General features: G+C 43.3%; 1 protein-coding gene across 11 annotated transcripts in view; it reads right to left on the bottom strand.

Moving 5' to 3' along the window:
- ATXN1 (ataxin 1) overlaps positions 1 to 15,731 on the bottom strand; it is a 255,766-nt gene that overhangs the window by 96,747 nt on the left and 143,288 nt on the right. Inside the window, exon 7 of one of the 11 annotated variants that reach the window (XM_030042139.2) lies at positions 11,322 to 11,445. The exons of the other annotated variants lie outside the window; for them this stretch is intronic. The gene's annotated coding sequence lies outside the window, so the exon portion shown is untranslated. The remainder of the gene's footprint in view (positions 1 to 11,321; positions 11,446 to 15,731) is intronic. 11 annotated transcript variants of the gene reach the window in all.

Here is a 15,731-nt window from a genome sequence, read left to right as displayed (position 1 = left end):
CACCTGCTTGCATGGACTCCTCTGAGCCTCCCTGGAGAGTCAGCTGTATGTAACACCGGGCTGAAACCCACCACACTCAGTGAAAGTCCTTCCACTAACTTCAACAGGCAGGACTAGGATTTTGATTCTGTTCGAGTTAAACAAAGCTCCAATTGCCTACACAAGGGCTCTGATCACTGAAACAGGAGCAAGCGTTGCGTGCTAAGTATCCAGTTATCTTGCTATCAGTCTGGAATTTGTCTTGCAGACCCCTGCCAGCGCGCGGACACAGGAACAAGTCACAAGCAGCATCTGTGCGATACAGCACAGTGGTACTCTGTGGCAGATATACTTCTTCATGCACTCTTATTTCACAGGAAAGATGACACGAAGCAAGGTAGCCTAGCCCTCAGGGAAAAAAGGGCGAGAGACCTTGTATTTACCATAGGGTGCCTTTGCACCATGCACACAGCCAGTTATTATGGAGCAGATGATGCGCTGTAAATTCACAAGCTAGTTTAATCTGCTTCAACTTGCTCACTTGACCTTACCCGTAGGCACTTCTTTCTGCAAGGGGCAAGGCACGTCTGCCTGCAAATGTTCCCAGACATTTTTATGCTTAAGATTTAAAGACACCATGGCACAAACTTCAGGACATACAGGGAGAGATACACTACTTCTTGAAGCACAATCCTTGCCTGAAGAGCAGAGCACTCATTCCCTAATTGGGATGATCTTTTTGCTATGCAGGTCTAATGGGCTGTGATGACATGCTCTTCTTGGAACATGCAAAAGCGTCATAACTTGGAGGGACCATCAGCGAAGGCCGGTTTGCAGTACAACTAGGTTTTAACCAGGCTTTGCAACAGAAGTTTCAACATGATCAATGAATCATTATCACATACACAGTAACCGATCACATCTTGGCTATAAATGGGAAGTGTTACACAAGGAAGCTGTTTTTCATGGTTCCACAGCATTATGGCTATTCAAATATCACAGCACAGCCCTGCCTTTGAGTGCTAAAAAGGACTCAAAGATTGAGATGACAGATTAGAAGTGTAATTGAGAGGTGAACAGACCTCAAATCAAAGAACATGGAAGTACTTCTTAGGAGTATTTAGATACTAAAATTGGACCCCAGGGCAATCAACAAATAAGGACCATAGTACAAGTGAGCAACTGCAAATTGGCAAAACTGAAAACCCAAAGTTGGCTCTGTGCAATACCCTGTATTTATTCCAAGAAAAGGTCATGCTCTCCATCTTGCTTTGAAGAGCAGGCAGTGAGAGATCACCATTTTTCCAGTCCTTTCCTGCAGGTTTTTAATTGCCATTCCTTGCTCTCTTGCATCACGTAATTTGGTTTTCCTAATTCACAAATCAGCATAAGCTAATAAAACTGTTTAAGAGACAGCAGCGTTGTTCCCAACTTGTTTCGTTGTTTGCTATTATCCCACAACTAATCCTTCAACTCAAATAAAACTGTAATTCATTTCCTCCTTTATTCTCCCTCTGCATGAAACGGTTTTAGACAGGTTTAAGCCTGCCCACCGCAAATGGGAAAGGCAAGGTTGTATCTTCCTGGAGTGTGTGCTATTTCAATTACCTAATGTGCATATTATCTATCATGTCAGAGAAAAAACTTCTAAATGGTTTTCAACAGATTTAGCTGATTTTACATATATAAAAAAGATTCTAATGGAAATGAAAAAAAAAAAAAAAACCCCAACCACAAACCAACCAACAATTAACTATCTTTTAGATTTCAAGTTAATAAAAGCTTCTCTACTCCAGCCATGCCAAACATTACCCATCTGAAAATCTCCTGACATTTTGTCTAGTGTAGAGGCTGCTCCTGATGGGGCTGAGTCATCTTTACATTAACTGTTCTACTAGTGTAAAAAAGACTTAAATCACAATTATGCCTACTTTAAGGCTATGGTGAAGGAATATCACCTTAGCACAAAAGAGGTTTTGTTTGCATAAAACAGGCAGGCATCACAGATTTCTGTTTAGCATCCATTCCTCATCTGAAGCTTCATTCTCCACAGCTTTGTCACGTAAACAAGCACTTCCCATGGCTCTGCATGTGGCCCATAGTGAAATGCCCAACTTCACAAGGCGTTACACCCACTTTGTGCAGGGTGAATAACTGTATCTGGGTGTAAGGGAATAGTAAATCAAGTTGTCAGCACTTTGCATATCCTGCAGGTCCTAAACCAGAAAAACAGCATGCAGATCATGGGGCTCAAACAAGGAGGCAATCCATCCTGGCCTGCAATTTGTAGTAGGGGGAACATGTTACCTTCCTCAGCTCTGTGAACACATCCATGGGCCGTCCCAGCCCAGGGCATCTTTCCTCTGTGAATGGCAATTCCAGTGCAAGTGCTTACTCACCAGGAAAATGAAGGGCTGCAGGATGGGAACATCTGTCTGCAAACAGCAGACAGACAGGACCAGCATGTGGAGCTGAAGATGTAAGGCTGCACCTCACACCCTCCACTGCAGGAGCCACTACTGAAGATGACCACTGATTCTGCACAACTAACGTTCACTGTTAGTCATCTAGAAATTGGTGTCCCAAGATTTAATCTAAAAAAACATCATTCATCATTATTTCATCCACAGCAGCTATTTTTCCTGACTTAAGGCTCAGGTAAACCGCCCCTCGTTTTAGCATTAACCTGTGCAAGCAGACTGGGAATGGGATTTTTCAGCCCTACTCACTGGATATCCGTCCTTGCAAACCTGTTATCTGGAAACCATGGAAGCAACTTTGGTCCCAGAGCAGTCCCTGCTGCTCTCATTACCCATTCCTTAACCCCAACACACTTGAACAAGAGATCAGAAAATAGATGAAGGTTCATAACCACAGGGTTGTAAATATAAAAACACACATGCCAGCTCAAACTCACACTCTCCTTTTATACAATGCCTAATATCAATACAAACACAAATCTGACTAGGACCTCTGAGACACCACCTTTCCACAAATAACAGCAATCACAACGATACTCATTATTTGTACTTCAGTAATACCCACTTTTTACAGCAAGACTTGGGTTAAACTGTGCTTAGCTCTGTGCTTCACTTACTGTGCTTAGTTTCTAAGTTCTGCGGGATTTTCCCCACAAAGAGAATGCAGCATAAGGTATTAAAAGAGCAAGTAAAGAGGTGGGCAGTGGGTGCAACACACAATGCCACCAGGTGAAAAGAAAACTAACAGGAGAGTGTCTAGGTTGTTTTGCCTAAGAAGCAACAGTACAGAACTGGAAGAAGAAAAATACTTCACAAATACCTCCTATCAGATGCTAATGATGTATTTTTTAATAAAAATCCATCACCCCACTAACATCAGCACCCCCTATTTGCCACTTTCTCATGGCTATCAAAGCAGGAATAGCGGGGGGGAGGAGGGGGAACTTCAACACAGATCTACATTTCTCTTAGCATGCCAACTTTCTTCATTCTCACAGAGAGGTTTTAAGTAAAAACAACCCTATTGCCTGCATGTTCGTAACACAGTCATTCCTACAGGTCTTCTGAGCAGAAGAGATTGGAAAAACAATGCAAATGGTCCATAATAATTCAGGCTCAGAGCCAGTAATGTTGAACAGATATAAGCAATAAAAATAACCACTCTGGCTGCTTCTGTTACATGACATAAATATTTCTCTTTTTCTTTTGTGGAAGCTATTATGCAAAAAATGCAGCTCAGCCCTGAGTTGAGACAATGAGCCTCCTGCGTATTTGAAGAACTGCAGCACCCTTGTAACTTGTTACAGATGAGAACGAGCCCAAGGGCTAGGCCTTTGTTAAACGTACAGACATCTCACAGATGATGGCCACAGCTCTCTTGCAAACAGACGGTGGCAAAGGGGGAATACAAATGCTGTGAGTCCCAAAGCGTAGCAGCACCAAAACCAACGGCTAAGGTTCTGTTTATTTGCAGTATTTTAACAAGCCAAAGACAAAACCACCTGAAGAAGATAGTTCCGTGGGTTGTAGCATTAACAAATACCAGCAAAAAGACTTGATCTTTGACAGCAGCAGTAATCTCAGTGGATGCCCACCGTACCGATTCCCTGGTGCCAGTAAGATTTGAGCTGGGGCCATGGCCTTTCCCTCACTGGGCTCAGCCACGGGTTCCCACAGCTATTCTTACACAAAGCCTTCAGGGAGCAGCTCCCCTGTAGCCTCTACCTGTGCAGCAGGTTGGGTTGAGAAGGACCCGAGAAATGCGACCTGCCAGGCTGGGGACACACACACGGGCGCAGGCACAAACAATGCCACCACGTGAGCCTCGCTTCCTTAGGAAGCCAGCCCAGAACCCACCCTTAACCTCCTCCCCGCTTCCAGCGTGGCCATCTTCTGCGCTGCTGATGCAACGTGAAACACAGTGCTGGAAAACAAAGGCACTATTGACTAACTTTTTTGCAGGCTTAAGATGACTATGCTGGCTTACAACAAAGATTTCAACGATTTCGACACCGAGCGCTAAGTAACAGGAACACAGCTTGGCAGTAAATCCAGAGATTACCTGTTGAAACATTAATGGCAAACATCTTTTGATGTGGGCTGCTTTATGTGGTGCAAAAGCCAGCACTGTAATTATGCATTTCCTTTCTATGAATCTAGTATTTTAAAGTAAAGTATTACTTGGGGAGCAGGGGGGGGTGCACACGTGTATGTGTGTGTATGTGCATGTTCGTGCATGTGTGTGGGTGTGTGTGTGTTACAGGAAATACTCTACAGCTGAGCCTGCGATTTACCAGCGTAGCGGCACGTAGTAAATCTGCAACAGGGGACCTCAGCCGTTTCATTCATCGTACACCAAGCTGAGGGCTAAAACAATTGCCACACTTAAGACAAATGCCAGCGTGAGTCATACCAGCCGGAGTGCAAACATGTTTGCTGTTGGGTGAGTCAGAATATCACATCCTGAATTCACAAACCTTCCTATAAATAATAATTTCCGAAATTGTTGCATTTCTTTAATACAATGCAATTTTAAGTGTGATGCCGAATCCATAAAGGCTTTCTTGATTACGAAGATGTTTTTCTCCTCTTCCCTTTTGATCCTGATTACATGTACCTACCTATAGTAGTAGGCTGTCTATGGTGACTGAAGTGGTAATTGCGTCGATTCATACTTAGCAAAACGCAAACATTGCTCAAAATGGGTGACAAATGACAGATACCCCCCAAAAAAAGAAAAAAAAAGGAGAGAACTAAACACAAGCCATAGGACCTTTCGCTTGCTGTGTATGCTTTCTATATCAGCACTTCTTTGATGCTCTAATTCTGACATGCTTTAGCATGTTCAGTATTCAGAGAAAAGGAACATCATGCTGGCATGGGACACTGACCAGCTGAGAGAAGGGGCGAGAAATTCCGGAGAAGTGGTGAGAGAGGCCATGGCAGCATGCTGCACGTGGGCAAGGAAGGACTGGGCCTGCCACTGGGCTCGACAGCATATGTACACAGAGCAAAAGCATGGTCCTTGCTTCAAGGAGCGCTCAGCCTCAATACAGCATACAGTGATCATTCCTTCCCAAGAGTAAGGACATACCTGCTAACAAAATCAACACATTGTAATAACTGGTAATGATTATCCATGACTGCCTTTAATTCAGGGAAGCATCTGAATCAGAAGTCATGCAAGTGGCTTTTGAAATAGGGCTGAACTTAAGGATATGACCAAGTTTATTCAGAAGAGTGCTGATAAAGACGTGTGATGTCTCTGCAATCAAGGGGAAAAAAAAGTGATTTTGTGTAAGCGGGGGGTTCTAACTTGATTTTCAGTTAGGAATTTATTCTCATCTTACACGAAAGGGAATTCATACACATACAAATCTCCTTATATCAAATCAAGACAGTCTTGCTTTCTCCTAACTGTTTTGTGGAATAACCACTCAGAAGTTCATTTCTGTTACCTTTCTCAGGCAAAATAAAAGGCCTTTTAGAAAAATTTTATTGCTAAAACAATGAAATTCTCCTGGGAACGACTTCGTTATGGAAATGAAGTGACAGCTTCTTTTATCTAGCCAAGCAGCAAGTCTGCATTTATAAAAGGCATTCTGTGCACGAAGTACAGTGAGTGGGAGGACATGAAAATGCTATTTTTAATTCAGATTTCAGAGTTCCTCCCATACAGATCTCCTGGAATAATAACAGCAACAACAATAATGATAATTAATAATGCCAAAAAAGGAGTATCATCTTAAAGGTGAGTGGCATGCAAGAAAGGAAATTGTACTTAAGGACTTGCAAGATTTAGGGACAAATGTACAGTTCTTTCAAATACACTGCCATTGCGCCATAGATTTCACAGGATTTGAGATTTGCCCCCTAAATTTTATACTGTAATTTAAAATAAAAGGCAATAAATTATTATTATGTGCAAAATATGCTGCATCTCTACCATTAGTTTTCTTGCAGCAATTGTTATTTTCAGAAACACAACTGAATGAGAAGTTAACTGTGGAGCTGATACTGTCACTGTGTTTGGGTTAGTGACCATGACAGCTTTTAGACCTGGGGAAGAAAGCAAACCTTGAGAAAAGCCAGGGCCAAGCAATGTTTTCAAATGCAATGAGAACAAGGGTAGGATGCAGACTTTGGCCCAAAGCGTAAAAGAAGACACTTGAAAGATCCTTTTCTGCTTCGCTGACCTTTGGACCTGTCCCTCAGGACACTGTCACAGAGCAAAGACGTTGAATTAACGCATACAGAGAAAGTGTGGGCCAAATTCTTCCTCCCTACCAGGAATACACTGGCTCCAGTGAGCCTGGTGTGTAATTATCCAAGGGCAGAAGATAGCCCTGATTATTGGAAGATTGTTACTCCGCTTTGCTACCATCTACCAGTAGTAATTAGGACAAGGCTTTGCATTTCACACCTAATAAAAATTAACGAGAATGAGCAGGCAGTAACAAAATGCATGGGAGCCACACGCACGCTGAGGTGCAACGTGAAACCTGCTGGTGCGATTGCACTTGGGAGTAACCCCACCACTGGAAAGCCTCCATTTCACGCGAAATTAGAGCAAGCTGGAGAAATCACACACGCTGTCTCTCCCTCTCTTACACTCCGCAGCTCCAACACAGAAACACGTCGGAGTCTGGCACCGACTCATGTTTCAAACACAGGAGCACCCCCCAACACATGTGCCTGCACACAAATCCCCTGCACATACCCTGTCTCATGCTGCTGCCATGGGGTACCAACCTTGTCCAAGTGATTTCCCTACATGTTTTTAGTCCAATACAAAACCCTCATCAGCTGCAGCATGAAATGTGCAGGAACCAGCACCCTTGGCAAGCTACCCCCCAGTGAAAAATCAGCCACCTAACTACTCAGGTACGATCTGTTTCCGAGAGCTATCATTTAAGGAGCATTCAGGGCATGCTTGGAGGCACTTCCACTCTCTCACCCTCCTACAAGACAAATTTTCATGCCATTAACCTTTATTTGCCTTTTATACAGTAAAATTTAAGTCTATTAAAATATAGAGTTCCAATTTGATATTTTGATCACCTCCATCTGCTTCATGGGAAATGTACAGTGGTAAGAGAGAAAAAAAAATACATAGGACTGGAGTAAGTTAGCCCATTTTCCTTTTTTGTCCATTGCTTGCTGCCAAACACGCTTGCTGCTGGTCACTTGCCTAGCTCATTGCCAGCAAATGCTCAGCTGGGCACGTCACCAATGTTTAACCCTCAATAAAATTAAATTGCAATAATACTTTGCACTCATTTAGGGTTTTACATATTACAAACACTAAAAAAAAAATAAAATTAACTGCACACTCTGTAACACCCCTGCAAGGTAAGTTGAGTATTATTATTCATACCTTATGCAAAGGGGAATTTCACTGGAGAAGGGATAATTGACCTGCCCAAAGCTATGCAACACAGGTGCTCCTGTTTCCTGGTTCTCTCCTTACTCCAACAGACCAATTTTAGCCTTTCCTGAAATTCCGAGAAAGTTGGAGTCCTGCCTTCATTTCTGTCTCTTTCTGCTGCTGAAGGAAAGGAGGGAGCAGGTCTCTCTACCCAGGGGTATGAGTGGTACGTGGGTGGTGTGAGAGTAGTCCCTGGTTGCATCGGCTTGCGGTGGGACCAGAATGGACTGGAACCGCGGCACTCCCATTTCCACCTCCCTGCAGCAAGCGAGGATTAGCTGCAGAGAAGAATTTGGTCTGCGGGAACATTACGAGCCTTTTTCACAAAAGACAACCAAGTTTTAGTCTCTGCAGATGCCTTCTAGTACCACAGGGAGGACAGTAGAGGACTCAGCAGTGTATGTATACTGCACGCTACTCCTCATACTCCCCCTCGCTTCCCCTCAACCACAAAAAAGGGTAAGACTGAACAAATAAAGGCTTTATCCAGGATAAATGGCGGCAGGGCAGGTGCAGTGCCCACTGCCTGCTCTTGTGGGCTGCAGCCACCCCTGCCAACTGTCACGTGGCAGAAAAGGCCACGCTGGGCTTGCCTGTAGACAGCACTTCTGCTGGCATGTCGGATGGACCTGAATTTTTTAACCACCTCTTTGAGATAAAAAACCCTCATGTCACAGGCTGGACAACAGAGTAATGTAGTCAGAGATCCTGTTACAACACCAGCTGTTCATCCTGCATCGCCGCCAGTAGCCACAGCGTAGGTGGGACCCAACCGCACTTTACTACGTCAGAAATCACAGTTTTTCTACCTGTAAAACATCTGTACCCTTATGTGCAGTGACATGATTAAAGCAGAAACCTTACCTGCTAGCATTGTGGATGTAATTATCCTAGTTAAAAAAAGGGCTTTTACGGGCAAAGCTCATCCCAGTTCACAGACTGAGTAAGCCCTACCTTTGATCAAAGCAATTAGACTGGAAAAGCACTTCAATGCGTTGATCAGCTCCTGAGCTAAGGCAAGCCTTAAGTAGAGGGGTTTATCTCACCTAACCTCTCACTTTTAACCACGTTTGGTTGGGTCAGGGCCAACTTAGTGTAACCAGATCCTCAGCCCTAGCTGCAGGTTTTGATTGCCCTGAAGCGCTAGCTCAAGCCAAAGCCTCTTTAGCTATCCCACCTAAGAGCGCCGTCACCCCTGCAGATCAGCAGATGAGCTCCACAGTTTAAGTGGATTAGCTGTGCTGAACAACTCTGCTACATCCAGTTCTCGTGTCGGCAGCACTCAAGCTTCAGTCAGCAGTGATCTTACATTCAGCTGCTCCGGCAAGTTTTGCTGCAGAGGACAGAGCTGGGTTGAGGACAAACCTGAGCCACCCCCAGGTCCCAGAAGAAAAACAGGCTTGTAGCTCGGGCTCGGTGGGCATCCTAAGGGGCTCAGTGAGCCAGAAGTGTCTGCGAAGACTGCCCCCTCCCAAACCCTCTCCGGCACCAGGGTTTGGGGTGGCTTTCCACTACAGCATGCGACTAGGAAGAAAAATATCAGTCTGACACACCACACCCTGCCTTGTCATGATTTCTTACGCAAAACCCTCGGCAGCGGCACACAGCAGAGGGGCACTTAAACCAATACAGTAACAGGATGCCCTCCTGATCCCACGTACCCTAGTGTCGTGGTTAAACCACGACACCTAGCCACCTATCCTAGTCTGGGAGGAACAGCCTCTGCCGTGTCTTAGCAGCTACAAAACTCGGTTCCAGCTAACTTCTCTTAGAAAGCAATGAATAGGACTTTCCCAGGTACACAATATCCTTCTCTCAGCCACTCCTCCCAAAGGTAGCAGGCAGAAGTGCCACATAACATCATCAGTGTGAAGTTGTAACAGTGTGGGAGAATGTGGCAATTCATGGAAAATGTCATCGACCAAAAGCCAATTAGCAGTGAGTCTAAATGCAGAAGCAGAAGGGAGTGGTTTCCTAACAAAACAAGCCTTGTTAAAAAAAATTTTAAAAAACCACCCTAAAACTCACTTTCCTCAAAAAAGCAGCATTCTCAGGAGACTGAAAGCATGTGAAAAAAATACCCCTGTAAAGCTTTCTGTAAAGATTATTCTTTACAGACAGATTTGGCAGCCCTTTCTGCTCTGTCTCCTAATGCTATTGAGTATAACTATGTTAAGTCAGTAAGCAAAGCCACTCAAAGGTGGGGGTTTTTTTGAGGTTTTCTAGGCCAAGAGAGGAAGCAGTGCGATAGGAAAGTTTTCAGAAGTGGGAGTTGTGCCTGCCTTGCTTCTAATTGTAGTGAAACTGTCAACCTCTGCGTTGTGTTTCAAGACTTTACACTTCAAAATCATTCCCTCTGTGCTTTGAATTGCTATACTTTTAAGCTAACTACTTCTAAAAGTGCTGTTTAAAAAATGACATCTTCAACCACATTTAACATTAAGAATAAATCTAAATTTGCAAAGTCTCATTGGGTCCCTGCAAAAGTGCAGATTTTTTTTATCGTACTTGACAGCCAATCTCTTGGAAATTATTTGTGCAGAAATTTAGTTTAAATTACTTCATATCAAGACATTTAAGAAAAAATGTGGTTTTTGTTATAAGCTAAAAGTAATGATGTTCTTTTTACCTTAGATAAAAAAACCCACAACATTCAAGCAGCACACAACATTGAAACCAATTAGTAATCTTACAACCTAAAATCCTACCTACGTGCAGGCATGTATTAATCGTATTTCAGAATGAGCTCCAGACACACGTGGCTAAAAAAAACCGAACTAGGCTGACTTGCTTTCTCCCTAGTAAACCACCAAAAGAGAAAGCAGGTCCATGTACTACGGTGAGAATTACAGGCACTCATTGCCCTTAGGAAGATGTTCTCTGCCTCTGAGCACTAAACTCAGGCAATCACCCCATCAATGCCAGAATGGTAAATTCATAGATAAGCCAATGTGCTAAATTTCTCTTCAGTGCCCAGACCCAATCAAGTAAGGAGACAGATACCTGCCAAACTGCAGGGAGCTGAGGGAGCCCAATGCTTTCCAAGTGCCCCTATATACATTTGAATTTCCAGGTAATTAGGAAGCCATGTTCCTTTCGTGCTGTCATGAAACAAGGAATATTTAAGTTGCTTTGGCTTTAACTATTTTAAAATATCATTTCAGGAGAGTAAAGACAGTTAGGTTCAGTAAGCCTCAGGTATATTTACACTTTGTTGCTCAATGTGGTAAAACCAATTCAGGGTAAATGTTTACTGCTAAATATTTGGGGAGATGAAGAACAGGCATGTAAAGCAGCTCAGAGCATGCAGGCTCAGAGTCAGGTCAGCCAAGAGCTATCTTCTAGCTAGCGTGACAGTGCCCAGCACAAGGAAGCCCCAAGACTGACTCCAGTTCCCGAGTAATACATTCACCAAAGAGAAAATTATACTGTACCTTGTGGGGCTGAACAACTTTGAAGTATTATCTTGAGGTCTGCCAAAGTTTGAGGTGTTCCAGATGCCAGGTTTCAATTTAAGCTGATCTATTTTTCATATCCTTCTCCCGGACTCTCATCTCTCTGGTTTAAAGGAGGACAGCACAGTATTTAACCCTGGGAAAAAAGCTCCTACCATTGCTCATGAATGGCTCCCCCTCGTAGCATCTGGAGATCGCATTAATCACCTTGCAAGGAAGTCCCACCCCACTCCGCTCACTGCACGATGGACGTTTGGCTGGGCCAAGCTGAGGTGCTACAAACAAGCTCCCATGTTGGCATTGGTTATTTCTGCACTTGGGAAGCAGGGATATGTGGCCTTCCCACTGCACTCCTCTCATCACCATTTCTCCATGCATGGATATGATTTCTCCCCATCTCTTCCCAGTCCAACAAAAAAAGTCCTTAACCAGACAGGAGTGATGCTGGCAAAGTGCCTTCTACTCCAAACTCCAGCACCAGCTTGGGCAAGAAGTGAGGAAATGCAGCCATGTCACATGGGAAACAGCTGAGCTATCGCAAACAACAGCCAGCAACCCTTTTGACTAACCAGAAAGTGCCCAACCCAATTCTAGTCTCCAAGTGGAAAGGCTGCCCTCCACTCCCCCTGCAGACTCCAGCAGAGCAGGATCACCTTCTCAAATATCCCTCATCCGCCACAGCAGTCCAGCAAACATTACAATCTAATCATTTCCACAGTACACAAATCCCTTCCTGGCTTGGCGCAAGGTGAGTACAAAGTTTTTGCTAATCTTGCATTTATTTTAATTCCCCGCCCCCCTTCCATGTCATGTGAATCATCCCTGTTCCTCAGCATCAAAGAGTTAATGGAAGAAAGAACCACCCTAGCATGTGCTTCACGCAAGGGTAAGTGGACTGGCCAGCTACCAAAGCAGATTGTTAAAGACTGCACTGAGCTCCTGATTTTTTTTTCCCCTCGACTGCAATAAGCTTAAGAATCGAATGTGGACATAAATGTAAACCTAGACCACATCTGCTCATAAAGGAATGTCTTTGTACTTCCACAACTGCCGTTAACTGCATACAAAAATACTTAAATTTTTGAATTCTCCTGCATTCAAAAGCTGACCTGCAGTCCGCCCGAGGCAGCCAATGTGAACTGCACGCTCAGCAGAATTGCACATTAAAGACAGAGGGGAAACAGATTATGCTATAATACAAAATCAGACTGCTAGGAAAGTGAATCATTTGTGCAAGCACTGTTAAATGCTCAGAGTATTTTGGGCACACTTCACCACACCAGATTAAAATACGTCTATTGTGGTTCTCGTCTGAAAGGCAGCACTAGGTTCATGTTATTTGTCCCTTTCATCACAGGCACAAGCAAAACCAGTGCTTTCAGGACTCTGTGATACCCCACTATTAAACTTTTCTTTTGAATTAATTGAGGCTACTCTGCCATTTGAAGATTTTTACATTCCCACAATTGCACTAATAGCTTGGAGGAGGGCGTATGTGTGTATGCACATCATTTCTTCCCAAAATCTCTTGGGAGACTTCAGCTGTAGATCTTGGCCATCAGTGTTCAGGCTTCTTCTCAGAAGATAACTGAATTCTGATATAGTATTCTAATTTTAACTTATTTCTTGGCAAGATACTCCCTCCTTATGTGCATACATGTCAGACATGGATTGTGTTTTAGCAGAGTTCCCTTGGTTAATTATTACAAATCATTTGAATGTTTCTCCATCACAAATCAGGTATAAACACCTAGGACCTACCTAACAGGACTCCCATCTCTTAAACAGTTTCATTTTGAATGACATAAATGACCTTTGGCCAGCTTATTTCCATGTTGGTTCATGCTCTGCTCTGCTGTGACCTCCCCTGAGGAAGACAACTCAGGGACCCACTTGTCCCAAACCCACTCGTGTCCTATTTTAGATTCCTTCCTACTTCAGGTCTACCATAACTGACCTATAGGCATGAAATCCACCGTGGGATGTGACTAGCAACCCTTTCTACAGTCTGTTATTATTTACATGACCATTATTAACATTATTAACAACAGCAAAATATTTTAATTTACACTGCTAGCAAATTCAATTTTCACATCTATAATCAACAGAATTATGTATACAAATAGACTTTTACTCTTACATTCTGGGCTTGGAGACACAAAAAGAGGAAGCATATTTCATAGTTGGCCCCATGGCATCTACACCTAATACTGCAACCTCAGGTTAAGCAGAAGTCTGTGGTAACCCAGTCTATTTTCAGTTATCCAGTACTTTCCTAGTTCATTACTAGTTTAATTTAAAAAAAAAAAAGAAAAAAGCATACGATAAAAATTCATACCCAGATTTCAAAGACCTAACTGTGTTGCAAGGTGCACAGTAGATCACACTCAGGGCATTTAATGCGTAATTATCAATCCAGAATTTTGGGTGCTTCCACTCAGGGGTGCTTAAATTTGTGATTTGTGTGGAGGGCCATCTCTAACAGCAAAAAAAAAGACTCTCTGCATAAAAATGTAAAAATTAAAATTGGATCTTTGGGTTGAGAAGTGCAATGATTTTGCACAGGAATTGCACACACCCCATCTACTGGCTTTTTGGAAGACTGAGAATTGTAGCAGCGGCAAGGCGAGTTTACCTTGCATTGAAGTTATTTACGGAGCAATGCCTGTGAGCTTAGCACTTGATAAAGATACAGGAGACAACCACCTGTCCCAGGTGAGCCGCAAAGCAATCCAGAACTAACAAAACCGTTCAGAGCCTACAATGGTACAAACACAGGTCATAGGCTAAAAAAAAAGTCACCCAAATCATCAGAGCATCTTGCATGTTACAACAGAAACGTAACAGAGGAGTCAGAGGAGAAAATATTACAGCTGAGAAAGGCCTTGGTTGTGCTGTGTGCCTGCTCTGGGGCCTGCCTTGCTGCCCTTAGAGCAGACGTAGGGGTAACATCCAGCAGAACGGATAAAGGCAGCAGACATGCACCCACAGCAGAGGCTTCCGTCAGCATTGCTCTTGTGCATTGCTCCCGCTCATGGAGCAGAGCCACTGTAATTTTTAATTCAAGAAGGTTGCACACCACTTCATTAGAAGAATTCACAACAGACTTCAGTCACTCAGTCAAAAAGGGAACTTGAGTTACGCTGTGGCAATCAGGATGTTTGATCATGGCAAATCAAAGAATCTGCTCGGCTCTTCTGAAAGCTACCCAAAGCCATTGCAACCTCCCGCTCCTCTAACTAGTCTGCAATGCTTGAATAGCAGATGGCAAAAGTACTGAGATTAAATCCAGTGCTAACAGTAGCTGGGAACACTGATAGTTTTGCCACTGGAGTGCTAAATTGTGCCAATTTTTTCCCAACAAATTAGTAAAGTTAATATACCCACACTGCAATGCCAAGGATATCAGCCAGAGTTTGTCTGTTCATTTCTAACTCCATAGTTGCAGGCAGGGGCCCACAGAAGAGGCCAGCAACAACCGTAATGTCGATCTGTAGGCTTAGGAGACTAAACACATTGAAATCTGTCAATAGACTCTTTATCTTAATGTGAAACTTTCATAGGCTGGTAGGCTGTTACTGACAGTTGTACCGAAATACATGGTGGTCCATGATGTGGGTTAGATGGAGTCTCAACCCCTTGCCACTTGTGACCTACCCTGGATTTCAAATTAGTTTCTTTAAGAAGCACTTGGTATTAATATGCCAGTGCTTTGTCACACAGATGCATAATAGATATGATTTCTAGCAAAGCTGAAATCACAGAAATTTTATTTGCATATAGGGTCAGAGCTGTTTTGAAAACAGACTTTTCAGTTATCTGTGATGTTTGGAGGAACTCACTGTTGCAGAAAGAAAATAGTATTTTTCCTTCATTTGCTACTGTCCTCATCACAGACCAGTCTGCTCTTGCATCCAGTGCAACTTCAGCAGAAGGGCCTGGGGTGAGAGTGATGTAAGGCATTGAATGTCCAGTTTTCAAATAACAGATCAAATTTCTTTTAAAAATACTGTCTTTACTCAAAGCAATTAATACCAACCATTCGATAAGGGGCTACTGTTGCTGTTGACCTCTTGTTTGCATTTTCTTTGCCAAAGTTGTGAACGTATAGTACTGTTTTAAGCTGTACACCAGCCAAGGAGAGCACAGCGATGTGAAACTGGTATTCGTGTTTTGTCAGTACCAGCAAAGGTGTGTTTGCACAAAGCTGTGATAACTGTCAGCACCTCAAAGCAATTTAGATCTTCGCTTGTTTGAGCACCAAGCAATCTTAAGAGCTGCAGATCTCTCACTTCTAAGCACTAATACCTCACTAACTTCAGCTATATAAGGTCCCCAAATTAAAATAGCATATTCATCATTTTCTAGGAATACACCACAGTTTGGACG

The sequence above is a fragment of the Aquila chrysaetos genome, chromosome 18 (assembly GCF_900496995.4).
Source record: "Aquila chrysaetos chrysaetos chromosome 18, bAquChr1.4, whole genome shotgun sequence".
Taxonomy (NCBI): Eukaryota; Metazoa; Chordata; class Aves; order Accipitriformes; family Accipitridae; genus Aquila; species Aquila chrysaetos.
This window is presented reverse-complemented; position numbering and strand designations above follow the sequence as displayed.